Below are 12,154 nucleotides of genomic sequence, written 5' to 3'. Positions count from 1 at the left end.
AGTTATTTAGAAACAGAGAAGCTGGAAAACTCTGGGAACACTGTGATAGGTCTTTTTGTAAGTTCAAGGGTGGGATAACCATCAAACATTTATTTCTCACAGTTCTGGAAGCTGACAAGTCCAGGATCAAGACTGGCAGTTCCAGTATGTGTTGAGGGTGTGCTTCATGGTTCGTGGTTGGCTGTCTTCTCGCTGTGTTTTGTGATGTATCTTAATTGATGAGGTAATAGTAGCTTGACGTAGCTACTTCAGTAGCTCCGATTTTGGGGTGGAGTGTATGGCCAATGCTGGTCAATACCACTGCAGTCCCCATTGCCTTTAGGGTTAAGCATGGGACCCAAGAACAACAAGTATAGTAAATGAGACACAAGGAGACTTTGGCTGAGATTTCTGGAGAAAAAAGCTCTTGTTCTTTCTGGCAGGATAAAAAAATGGAGAGGGTATAGGACCAGGGGCTCTGCCATTGTTTTACTACCCTCGGAAACATGAAATTGAAGCTAACATAGTGAATGGCCTTTCTGAGAGATATAGCCAAACTGGTCCTGGAGATACATACCGCTTGGACCTTCATGCCTGGCCTGAAGCCATTTAATTCTGGTGTTTAAAGTTTATGAGGGCCAGTACATTACCTTTTTTTTTTTTTTTTAATGTTTTATTTATCTTTGAGGGACAGAGAGAGAGAGAGACAGAGCGGAAATGGAGGAGGGACAGAGAGAGACGGGGACAGATGATCTGAGGCGGGCTCTGCACTGACAGCAGCAAGCCCCATGCAGGGCTTGAACTCATGAACTGCAAGATCATGACCTGAGCTGAAGTTGGACACCACCCAGATGCCCTAAGGGCCAGCACATTACCTTTACTTAGGCCAACTTATGTCCGTTTTCTATCACATACAATGAAAAGAATTTGAACTTAATATGGGTTAGAGGAAGAAAAATATAACCAGGAATTTTTAGAAGGCAATTATACATTAGAATTTAGCTTTCGGTTTATTCTTGATCGTTATGACTGACTGTAAGTTCCTCAAGGGCAGGGGCCATGTATACCTTGATTATGTATGTACATCCAGGGCTTAGTCCAGTGTCTGGCATATAGATATTAAATATTTCTTGACTTAAGTGAATTGGAAAAAATAGAGACATGAAAAATCAAAATAGAGAAGACTTGGAAATAATTTTTCCACATTATGACCTGATGAACTGAGATACAGTGATAAATGATTAATGAATTGCAGAAAGACTGTAGCTACAAAGGCAATAAGAGTTTATTAGAGAGATAAGATGCTGTCACTTAGGCTAGCACAAGCCAAGAGAGGGTATGATCAATAGTAAGAGATGAGGGAAAAAATCTCCACCTTTCAGACTTTTCTGGAACACACACAAGATCAAATGATAACAAAATTTTGAAACTTCATGCTGTTTTAAAAAGAATAATAAGAATAAATGAACAAGATAATGAAATACAAAATAAGGGCAGCCAGAGTAAGATATGTGGAATGTATAGTTCAAAGAACTGTAGAAGAATGAAAAAGAGGCTAGTTCTAGGAAAAGATCATGTTTTTCAAATGTTATGGGCTGAAGTGTGTCCCCTCAAAATTCATATGTTGAAGCCTTACCCCACCCCAAACCCTCCCAGTACCTCAGAATGTGACTATATTTGGAGATACAGACTTTATAGAGGTAATTAAGTTAAAATGAGCTTAGGGTGGGCCCTGATACAATGTGACTGGTGTCCTTGACACTCTGAGAGCCATCAGGCACATGCTCGCACAGAGAAAGGAACATGTGAGGACACAGCAAGAAGGCAGCTCTCTGCAAGCCAGGGGGAGAAGTCTCAGAAGACACTAACCCTGCTGATACCTTGATCTCAGACTTCCAGTCTTCAGAATTGTTAGAAGGCAAATTTCTGTTGGTTAAACCACCAGTCTGGGAAATTTTGTTATGGCAGTCTTAGCAAACTAATAAATATAACAAATGTAAATTCATCTTGGGTTTGGAGGAAGAAAGTAAAAATTGATAGGAAAGCCAAAGAAAATGAGATTTTATTGATTTATTTATTTTTAGAGAGAGTGTGCAAGCAGGGGAGGGGGCAGAAGGCGAGACAAAATTTTAAATGGATTGCATGTTCAGTGTGCTGAGCTCAATCCCATGACCCTGGGATCATGACCTGAGTCGAAGTCAAGAGTCAGATGCTTACCCAATTGAGCCACCCAGGTACCCCTAAAATATTTTATTTTACTTTAGAGTAGGTAACACATGCACACATTACAAAATTCAGATATTATAAAAAATACACAGTAAAATAGAAATCTTTCTACAAACTCATCCTGGGCCAGGATACCCAGTTAATTATCCTTTCCTTTTCCAATTATAGTCTATACCAGTTTCTTCAGCATTTTTCCATATATAACCTATGCCTAAAAGTAACATATATATACACACATATATGCATATGTTATATACATACATGCATATAACTGTTACTAAAAGTAACACATATATATAAAATACATATACATACGTGCATATAAATGTTACTTCCCACTATGTGCCATTGACTAGAAATTTTAACTCTTGTCCAATTTAGTCTTTGAGCAGTGTGTTTATAAGATAATTTACAGCTTTGGGGCTGTTTACTTATTACTTTTCATAGGTACATATATATTTTTTGCTATTCACCTTTTTTTAAGTTTATTTATTTTCAGAGAGAGAGGGAGGGAGGAAGGGGGAGGGACAGAGAGAAAGGGAGAGAGAGAATTCTAAGCAGGCTCTATGCTGTAGGCTCAAAGCCCCCGTGGGGCTGTAACGCAGGAACCATGAGATCATGACCTGAGCTGAAATCAAGAGTTGGACGCTTAACCGACTGAGGCACCCAGGCACCCCATGCTCTTCATCTTTTTTATAATATACACAGCAGATCATCTCCTACCAGTGCATTTATAGCTACCACATTTCTTTTTGCAACTCTATGGATGTTCCATAATTTTTCAACTAGTCTTCTAGAATTGAACATTTTTAGGTTGTTAATTTTTTATTTTTATGAATGATGTAGCAATGGATAGCTTGTACATTTTGGTCATGTGTGAAGATATCTGTATGATTCATTTCTAGAAGTGGAATAGCTGGGTTAAAACATATGAGCACTGACAGCTCAAGTTTATACATGAAGACATTGTGGTTTTAAGAAATTCTTAAATGATAGAGAAATAAAAACCTGAATTAAACATTCAAGCAACTTTAACATATTGAATTTGGTGGCAGTAAATTCCTTTATGTGTTAAAATACAGATAACATGCTGCTTTAACACTGTTTTAAAATTATCTGTAAAGTAGTTGTGGTTTTACATTATTGCATGTTGATGTTCTACAATTCATAAGTTTTTTTTTAACTTGGATCTAGTATAGGGTAGTGAAAGATAATAGGTGTTTGAGTTAGACTCACTTGAGTTCAAGCTTTGGTTCCACTTTCTAGTTTGTGTGACCTTGGACAAGTTATTTAAGTTTTCTAAACTTCCTTATCCACAAGTGGTATTTACATTATGGGCTTGTGCAAATCAAATGAAATAGTGCATATAAGGCATTATTAGCCAAGTGCTTGGCACTTAGCATATTGTTAATTTTTTTAAATTTTCTTAACATATATTTAGTTTTTGAAGCACATTTTATTTTACTCTACTGTAAAACATTTCATGATGAAAATATCAACGTAAATAGAAAGCAACTAAATTTGGATAATTTGGTGGCTGGCTACACCTGTGGATTGTTTTGAACGTAATCCCTCTCATCCTTAAATAATCCTTCCATTGTGCCTGAAACTACACCATTAGAGATTTATTCGGTTCAATCTCCATTTCTTTCCCCTCTTCCCTCTTAGCTTCAGGGCAATTTAGTTCACTTTTTGAAACTGAACCACATCTAGGTAATTTCTAGTCCAGAGAATTTGTACTGGGACAGTTTCGCTCTTGGGCAAAGTAAGTAGTTTGGCTGTGACAAATTTTAATTCATGTGGGGTTCCTGGTGCCTTATTAGAGAACAAAGCTTGAGAATGATTGGGATTCTTACAGACTTTGAAAGACTGTTGAAATTAATGTCTTTGTAGAAGAGGAGAAATAAACTCTAAAGAGGTAATTCAAATAAGGGTGGTAGGAGTGTCGTGGTAGCAGGTGGAAGCAACTAAGATAGGTATATGTTTTTCTCTTCTTGGCTTCTATCCAGCCTTTTAAATCATTTCTGCCAGGGCCTCTATTTCCTTACATGCAATAAAAGTATCTTATATGCAATATGGTATCTCACATGTTTAACCTTTTCTGGCTTTATTTTATATTTGGTTTCACATCTGTTTCTTTTCAGGTAAGAGTGAAACTCCCACTTGAAAACCTTAGGAGATATGGTACTTCAGCTCAGGAAGGAAGTCAGAACTAGAGTTTTAGACATTTAGAACTTGAGGCAGTATAAAGTATACAGTAGTGCTTAATAGCATGAACTTTGGAGCCACACTGCTTGGGTTGAAAACCTCGCTTTCCAAGCTATTTAATCTCTTCATACCTTCATATTTATGGTACAGTTTGGCAAGTTATTTAACCTTTCTGTACCTTAGTTTTTAATTTGTGAAATGAGGATAGAAGGGATAATGAGTATTTACCTTGCAGGGTTTGGGGAGGGTTAAATGAATCAATAAATATAAAATCTTAGAACAGCGCCTGGCCCATGCTTAACATTGTTTGCTATTGCTAGCGTATCACTGTGCACACTTCTAGTTGTCTTATGTGCATATTCCACATCTGTCCCAAGCACTCAGAAAGCTTCCATAGAGCTAAGACGGCTTTCCACTTTCCTCTTCTTATCACAATTCGTACATAAGAAGTGTGCAATATATCTGAGATAATTCTCCAACTCCAGAAAGTCATTTGCCTTGGTTCACCCGCTAAATAATAAGAGTCTGTTTAAAAATGGTGAGCATCAAACCACTTTTCATTAATATAATAACAGACTCAATTGAGTCAATGTAGTTTCATTTCATACAAGCACCTTATATTGATAAGGTCATAAAAATATTATTCTCTATTCCGAGAGGATTCATTTCACTTCATAGCACCGGTTTGATTGTCCTTTTTGTTAACGTCCTGGTCTTATCCGCGCTTCTCGGTCTCCTGGCCTCAGGAAGGCCATTCATTGACCTCTCCCGTGGCTAAGTAGCAAGAGATTTTTCCAAACCCGCCCCGGACCTCCGCCAAGCGGCCCAGGCTCCACCCACAGTGCGGGGACAGGGGAAGAGGAGGAGAGAAAAGGGGTGGGGCGCTGCAGATTCCTGGATGGGGCCTGGGTGGCGTGCCGGCGCCGTGACGTCTGACGCTACCAGTTGACGCAGCCGCAGCCGCAGCCGCAGCGACGCCTGGCTCTAGCTGGGACCCCTCCCATCCTTCTCCGCCCCTCTCTGTGTCAGTGGCTAGGGGCCCCCGGCCGGACCTAAAGCAGCTGGCCGGGGTGGCGGGGCTAGAGGGTGTGGGCGCGGGCAGAGCTTCGCCGGCCCGGGCCGGCTCGGCGCTGCTGCCGCTGCCCGAGGCCTTTAGCGTCCCTCGAAGAGGCCGGTGCGGTTCCAGGCCGCCCCGGCGCTCGCCCAGGTGAGGGGACGGGTCGGACTGGGCAGGGTTGGGTGAGCAGTTTTCCATTATCTCTGGAACTCAGCCAGGTCAGAGTCTGGAGGTTTGGCTTCTTCGCCGCTGTTGCGGCGTCGACTCGTTTCCTAGTTTGCTATTCTTACCTGCAGCACCGGGACCTGTAGACCGGGTGTAGAAGGTCAATGGGAAGGCCTGGAAGAGCCATTACAGTCGATGGTTGGGGGCGCCGACGCCCGAGCGGCCTCTGTGGATGGTGATAAGACGGGTGGGCGGCGCCCACTTGGTGTGTGGACTCCGCGGGCGGGAAGGACAAGCGCACCTGCAGGCTCCGGCTTTAGCCTTGCTGGGAGCCCTTGGCTGCGGCAGACCCCGAACTGCTTAACGTAGGGTCTACTGACCGATGGCGGTGGAGCCTTAGAACCTTACCCTTTCCCAATCCAGGAGGGACGTGTGTTGTATTGTGAGTTGGTGCTTGCTGAGTCTACACTATTGAAGAGTGCATTTCAGCGGAAACAATATCTTACGGTCAAAGGAAGGTGAAGGGAAGTTGATTTTCCTTCTGCAGAGTATATTCTTTTCTCCCCTCCTCCACACCTAACTCCCACCCCCATTGACCTTAGTTTTGACAGTAGACAGTTAGGGACGCTTGTTAAATGGAAAGAATTCTTGTAAATTTCCTCTGTAAGAAAATCATGTTTTTGTAACTGCCCAAGCGTGTACGTTTCAACTGGTTTCATGTTACTGCTTTCACCCTGTGTATGGCATTGAAGCTGATTTATTCTAAGTTAACCATAAACATTTAATATGAAAATAGATGAATTAACCAGAATATTCATTTTACATAATTGTTGAGTAAGACATATTTTATGTGCATGTTATCTCATTTAATCATCATAACGATCCTATCACGTTAGGTCTGTTATTACTCTCATTTTATAGATGAACTAAACCGTGCAGCCCTAAAAATCAGCTTGTACAAAGTAGAGATGTGATTTAAACCAGGTAATCTGACTCCAGTTTAAGGTCCCATAGTCAGTATGCTTTACCATCTCCCAAGTATCTGAGCAGTTTGCAAAGTGATTTTCATTTGATAAAAAGTGTGCCAGGTGCTTGGAATAGGAAGGAAACCGAGGCACCATTCCTGCCAGCAGAGAACAAACAGTTTGAGAGGACAACTTTTTTAACGCCACACTTATGTTTTAAACATAGGATTTGACTTCTGGAACCTTGTTCTAAAAGCTTTAGAACACTGTAATTTGGAAACCGTGGTCTTATTCTAGTTTAGAAGTATTTCTTGTCTGGAAACTTTAAAGAAGGAAATGTGATATTGGAGTAACATTAAACACTTTCTATGTGTGTGCATTCACACTCATGCAATCAAATAATTTATTCTGAAATGGTGCAAATGTTGATAAAGCCAAACTATCTTCTATAATTGGTTAAAATGTTCTTTTCAGGTTTGTTAAGATGAAACGCTGCAGGTGGGCCTTCTGAAGACAAGGAGACAGAAAAACAACACTGCAGACTCTGGAAAAAAATTGAGTAAATATTTTGGCCAAGTTTTTAAAAAAATAATTTCCAATTAAAGCTGAGATAGACGAAATCTGACTTTCTGCTTCAGTTGTGTTTTAAGCTGCTTGAGTGGTCATAGAGTGAAGGTTGGGGCAGTATATAACATGACCTGCCATTCATCTTACCTCACTTTTGAATTGTTGATATCTGATTGACAATTAAGTTGTGTGCTTAGCTTGTGTATTGGGAGGAGAAAGCCAAGGGAAGCTTTGGCTTAATTCTCTATCAAGTGTTAACATTTTTTTCTTTCTTTTTCTTGCTCATGCCCATGTTATAAAAGGCTTTAAAAATAAATGAAGAAAATTAGTTGACTTTGGTTTGTTCTTCACAGGATACTAGGTATGTTGAAGTAAAGTATATTTTATATTATGAGTTCTATGGAGATTAGTAGAAGACACAGTTAAACACGATGAAGAAATATTTAATTCATTTCATCAATATTTATTGAGTACCATATTTCAGGCTTTTAGTATTAGTGTTCATCATGGCCCTTGAGAATACTAGAGTAGTGAATTTTGCCTAGAAGGTAATATTTTTGTGAAATATCATACATTTTTTTATTTCTATGTGCAAAGATGTTTTTGGTTTATATAAAAGACTAGAAAACAGCACTGCCCATATGGTAAATGTTTGTATTTATAATAAATCTTTCATAATTTTAGTTAATAAAGGAAGGTACTCTACTAGTGCTACTCTAAGGTACAGTGGGATACTAGGATTCTTCTAGACTTCATTTCATCATATTTTTTTTTCATGTTAAAGATAATGATAGAATTTCAAAAATTTCTTGAGAGGTTAAGAAAATTAACTCTTTAATATGAGAAAATTTCAGGCAATTTATATATAATGAATAGAAGTGACATGGTCAGGCAAGTCTGGTGATGAGTTGGAGGGTGATGAGTTTGGCAGAGTGGTGATCATAAGAGGCATTGTAATAATTCAGGTGGCAAATGAGAACCAGAAGTACAGAGATGCAAGTGGGAATTAAAGATGGAGATGGATTAGACAGATGCAAAGGAGATGTATTGAGTAGGATTTTGGGCTTGAGAGAAAGTCGAGTTCGGGTAATTTTTAGCTACTGTCATATGCAAGCACATAATAAATGTATAATAAACATTTGAAGGATAAAGGAACTGATATCTGATATCTGGCTTGAGAAACTGAGTGGATTCTGGGACCATTTACTGAGGCAGTATAGGAAGAACAATAGATTGGGGAACATGGTTGTGGGATGTTGTTATGAGGCATCTGTGACTTCCAAGAAATGTCATTAGGAAGCTGGATATAGATCTTAGTTAAGAAGACCCCGCTGGGGATATAAAATTTGGAGTCTCAGCTTATAGATGATGGTTAAAAGCAATGTGACTAGATGAGATCGCTCAGGGAAAAAATGTAGAGTAAAAGAAAAGAAATGCGGATAGGGAAGACTAATAAATCCCTATCCTGGAAGGAAGACACACCTCAAAGGAGATGAATGAATGGATAAGGAAGCAGGAGAATCACAGAAGTCAGTGGAAGAACTGAGTTTGGAGAAAAGGAGTGAGTATTAAACACCTTTGAGATATCAGATAAAATGAGGACAAAGAAAGTATCTATCAGACATGTCAAGAAGTTGTTGGGGCACCTGGGTGGCTCAGTTGGTTAAGCATCTGACTTTGGCTCAGGTCATGATCTCTGCATCGGGCTCTGCTGACAGCTCGGAGCCTGGAGCCTGCTTTAGATTATGTGTCCCTCTCTCCCTCTGCCCCTCCCCCGCTCATATTTTCTCTCTGTTTTTCTCTCTCTCTCTTTCTCTCTCAATCTCTTTCAAGAATAAATAAATGTTAAAAAAAATTTTTAAAAAAGTTGTTGACCTGAGCAAGAGCAATTATATGGATGGGGCCAGTTCACACTGGTAAGAGATAAGGAAATTGAAATAGGTACTGTCATTTACCTATTTCAGAAAGTTTGATTCTAAATTGAATAGAGAGGGGATCGCTAGATATATGAGTTTGAGAGTTTTTGTTTTTTAAAGGTATGAGTGATATGATTTATAATCTTTATTTGCTGAGGATAAAAAAACATCAAAAATAAAATTTGAAGATAGAGGAGAGAGGGACAATAATTAGTGAAGCAAGGTCACTGACTAAGCTGGAAGGGATGGAAAATGAGGATGCAGGTCAAGGGTGCTTTAGATAGACTTCTGAGACAGGAGTTAAGGAGATGGTGATGATTACGGATACAGATGAATATGTAGAGGCAGGGTAGGGGTTGCTCCACAGAGTCCATGCAGGAGACTCTCACTTAAAGTAGAGAGAGGAAATGGTCCATTCATGGGATTGGTAATCTTCTTGGTGTGTTATTGCTGATTCCTCATCTTTTGGTAAGTTGGAGGAGAGTAGAGTGCATTAGTTTAGCTTAACATGACCGGTATGAACTGTCAGAATAGAGATAACTTGTAGTTATCTTGCAAAATTACTTTTCACATACTTTGTATTAGTTATCTATTGCTGAGTAACAAATTATACCTGAATTTAGTGGTTTAAAATATTTAGTATCTTAGTTTCTGTGAGTCTGGATTTGGAAGCGCCTAAACTCAGTCCTTCTGGTTTAGGGTCTGTCATGAGGTTGCAGCCAAAATCTTGGCAGGAACTTCAGTCATCTCAACTGTGGCAGAAGGATTTGCTTCCATGATGGCACACATACATGTCTGTTGGCTAGAGGCCTCAAAGCCTCACCATGCCGATCTGTCTGGGGCTTTTTAAATGTCCTAACAAGGCATCTGGCTTCCCCTGGAACAGATGATCCAAGAGAGAACAAGGAGGAAGCTGTGATGCCAGTTTTGACTTAGTTACACACCATTGCTCCTGACATACTCTTTTACAGCTGTATCACTAAGTCCAGCCCACACCTGAGAGGGGAATTAAGTTCTACCTCTTGAAGGGAGGAATGTTAAAGAGTTTTTGGACATTTTAAAACTACCATACATTTTATCAATTGTCAAGTTCTTTAGGGGCAAAAAACTCTTTAAAAGTCAGTGAATAATAGCCTTTATGATCAGGTGAGAGAGAGGTTCTAGAGGAGTGGGAGGTGGTTAAGTTAGATTTGGTTCGCTTTATAATTTGGCCTTTTTTGCTGCTAATCAGGCTGCACAACTTGTGTTACCACTCAGGGTTATTTAAAAAAAGTGCTTGTTGACCCTTGACTTAATAGAGAATTATTTTAGGTTAAAAAAAATGCCATAGTGGGAAAAATATGAATTTTTTATGCCAAAATTTGAATTTTGGTAGCATACATATTAGCTTCTAAATGTAGAGGTGGGAGGAAGGATCTCATTTTTCATATAACGAAACTTAGAACTAAGAGATAATTACTGGGGCCTTAGCTGTGTTTGTGCTTAGCTTCTCAGTGCCATAGTTTTCTCATCTTTAAAATGGGGAATTGTTAATGAGTAGTTATTTGTGAGAATTAGATGAGTAAATGCACGTAAAGTGTTTAGCACTGTGTCTAGCACACAGCAAACCTTGAATAAGTGTTGTAGCCATTGTTATGATAGCTATATTTTTATCATTTTAATGGTGAATTAATATCATGGAATGAACGTTTCAAAGGGTAAGAGAACATTGACCAAAATGTTTAAAGTCTGAACTTTAGATTATTGATCTCTTTGTACTTGGTCGCTTTTTATGTATATGTAAAGTATATTTCTATTCATAGCCATTTAAAATGCTGTATCTGATATCACCAGTAGTACTGTATGGGTCATATCCACATAAAACTTCCCCAAAGCAGACTTCTTTGTTGTTGTTTTACTTACATGAAAGTTCAGTTTCAGTTGTAGCAATATCGTCAGCTCACAGGAATTGGCTGTTAAATGAATCTGTGGGCTCTTAGGGTAGCAACATGCTAATAAGAAAACGTTTTCTTTGAACTTGATGTGAGGAGAGTGTTGGTAAACACATGTGACAAGTTTCTCCCTCTCCCCACATCCAAAGACCCTTTTTGGTTGGGTGAATAGTTTGAACATGTATTTGGGAGGGTTTCTGACTGAAGTGACGTAAGGTAGAAGATAGAACCTTAAGAGCCAGATAGGAAAATGGAAATAGATTTATTACAAAAATCTTTTAGAATTTTACTTTGCTGGTGCTTTTTAGTGTTATGCCTTCTGGTGTATTTTTAATCTAAATGAAAACTGATATATTGAATTCTTGATTAAAAGAATTGAAGGAGGGGACCAGGATGGCTCAGTTGGAGCGTTCGACTTCTGCTCAGGTCATGATCTCAGAGTTCATGAGTTCAAGCCCTGCATTGGACTTGGTGCTGTCAGCTCAGAGCTTGGAGCCTGCTTTGGATTCTGTGTTTCCCTCTGTCTTCCTTCTGTCTTTCTCTCTGCCCCTCCTGCTTGTGCTTTGTCTTTCTCCCAAAAAATAAATAAACACTTAAAAAAAAGAAGAAAGGAAACTTGCAGAATGTGTTCACTAGTCAGTACAAAATGAAGACAAAACCCCACAACCAGTGAATGGGAAGTAAAAGTAGGAGGATTACATCTTTCCCTTGGCAGTTACTATTGAGCTCTTTGCATTGCTGACCATATCAAGGAATATGTTGAAGGTAGAAATTAGTTCTGGTGGATTATTAAAAGTGGATTGTATTTAAGAATCATGGTTTCTTCTAGGTTTGGAGAATTTGAGGTCTGTTCTTTTTACCCTATTACTAGATATGTTTTCTACAGATTTTTAAGAGATTTGTTTTGCTTTTAATAAGTATTTAGGTAAACCAGCATAAATTTCTGTCTATAGCAGTGAGGTGTGTTAAAGTGTAATATTTTTGTTGAATGATATGATTTCTGAGATGTTAAAAATTCTTTCATATATAACATAAAGAACAGTTTTTGTAGCATAGATTACGTTATTAAAAAGTATGTTTAGTTTGCAGATTTTTAGTGTTTGAATTGTCACTCACCATATCTGAATATTTCTTTAGCAA

At 38.9% G+C, this 12,154-nt stretch overlaps 1 protein-coding gene across 13 annotated transcripts in view; it reads left to right on the top strand.

Moving 5' to 3' along the window:
- Positions 1-5,320: 5,320 nt before the first annotated feature.
- Positions 5,321-12,154, top strand: part of KIAA1109 (KIAA1109 ortholog) — a 219,284-nt gene continuing 212,450 nt past the window's right edge. For 10 of the 13 annotated variants that reach the window (XM_043569164.1, XM_043569115.1, XM_043569194.1 and 7 more), the window contains exons 1-2: positions 5,377-5,620; positions 7,075-7,159. The gene's annotated coding sequence lies outside the window, so the exon portion shown is untranslated. Of the gene's footprint in view, positions 5,621-7,074; positions 7,160-7,482; positions 7,529-12,154 lie in introns of those variants that run through there. The other 3 variants (XM_043569106.1, XM_043569090.1, XM_043569099.1) reach the window with 2 other exon arrangements.

Source organism: Prionailurus bengalensis, chromosome B1 (genome assembly GCF_016509475.1).
Source record: "Prionailurus bengalensis isolate Pbe53 chromosome B1, Fcat_Pben_1.1_paternal_pri, whole genome shotgun sequence".
Classification (NCBI taxonomy): Eukaryota; Metazoa; Chordata; class Mammalia; order Carnivora; family Felidae; genus Prionailurus; species Prionailurus bengalensis.
This window is presented reverse-complemented; position numbering and strand designations above follow the sequence as displayed.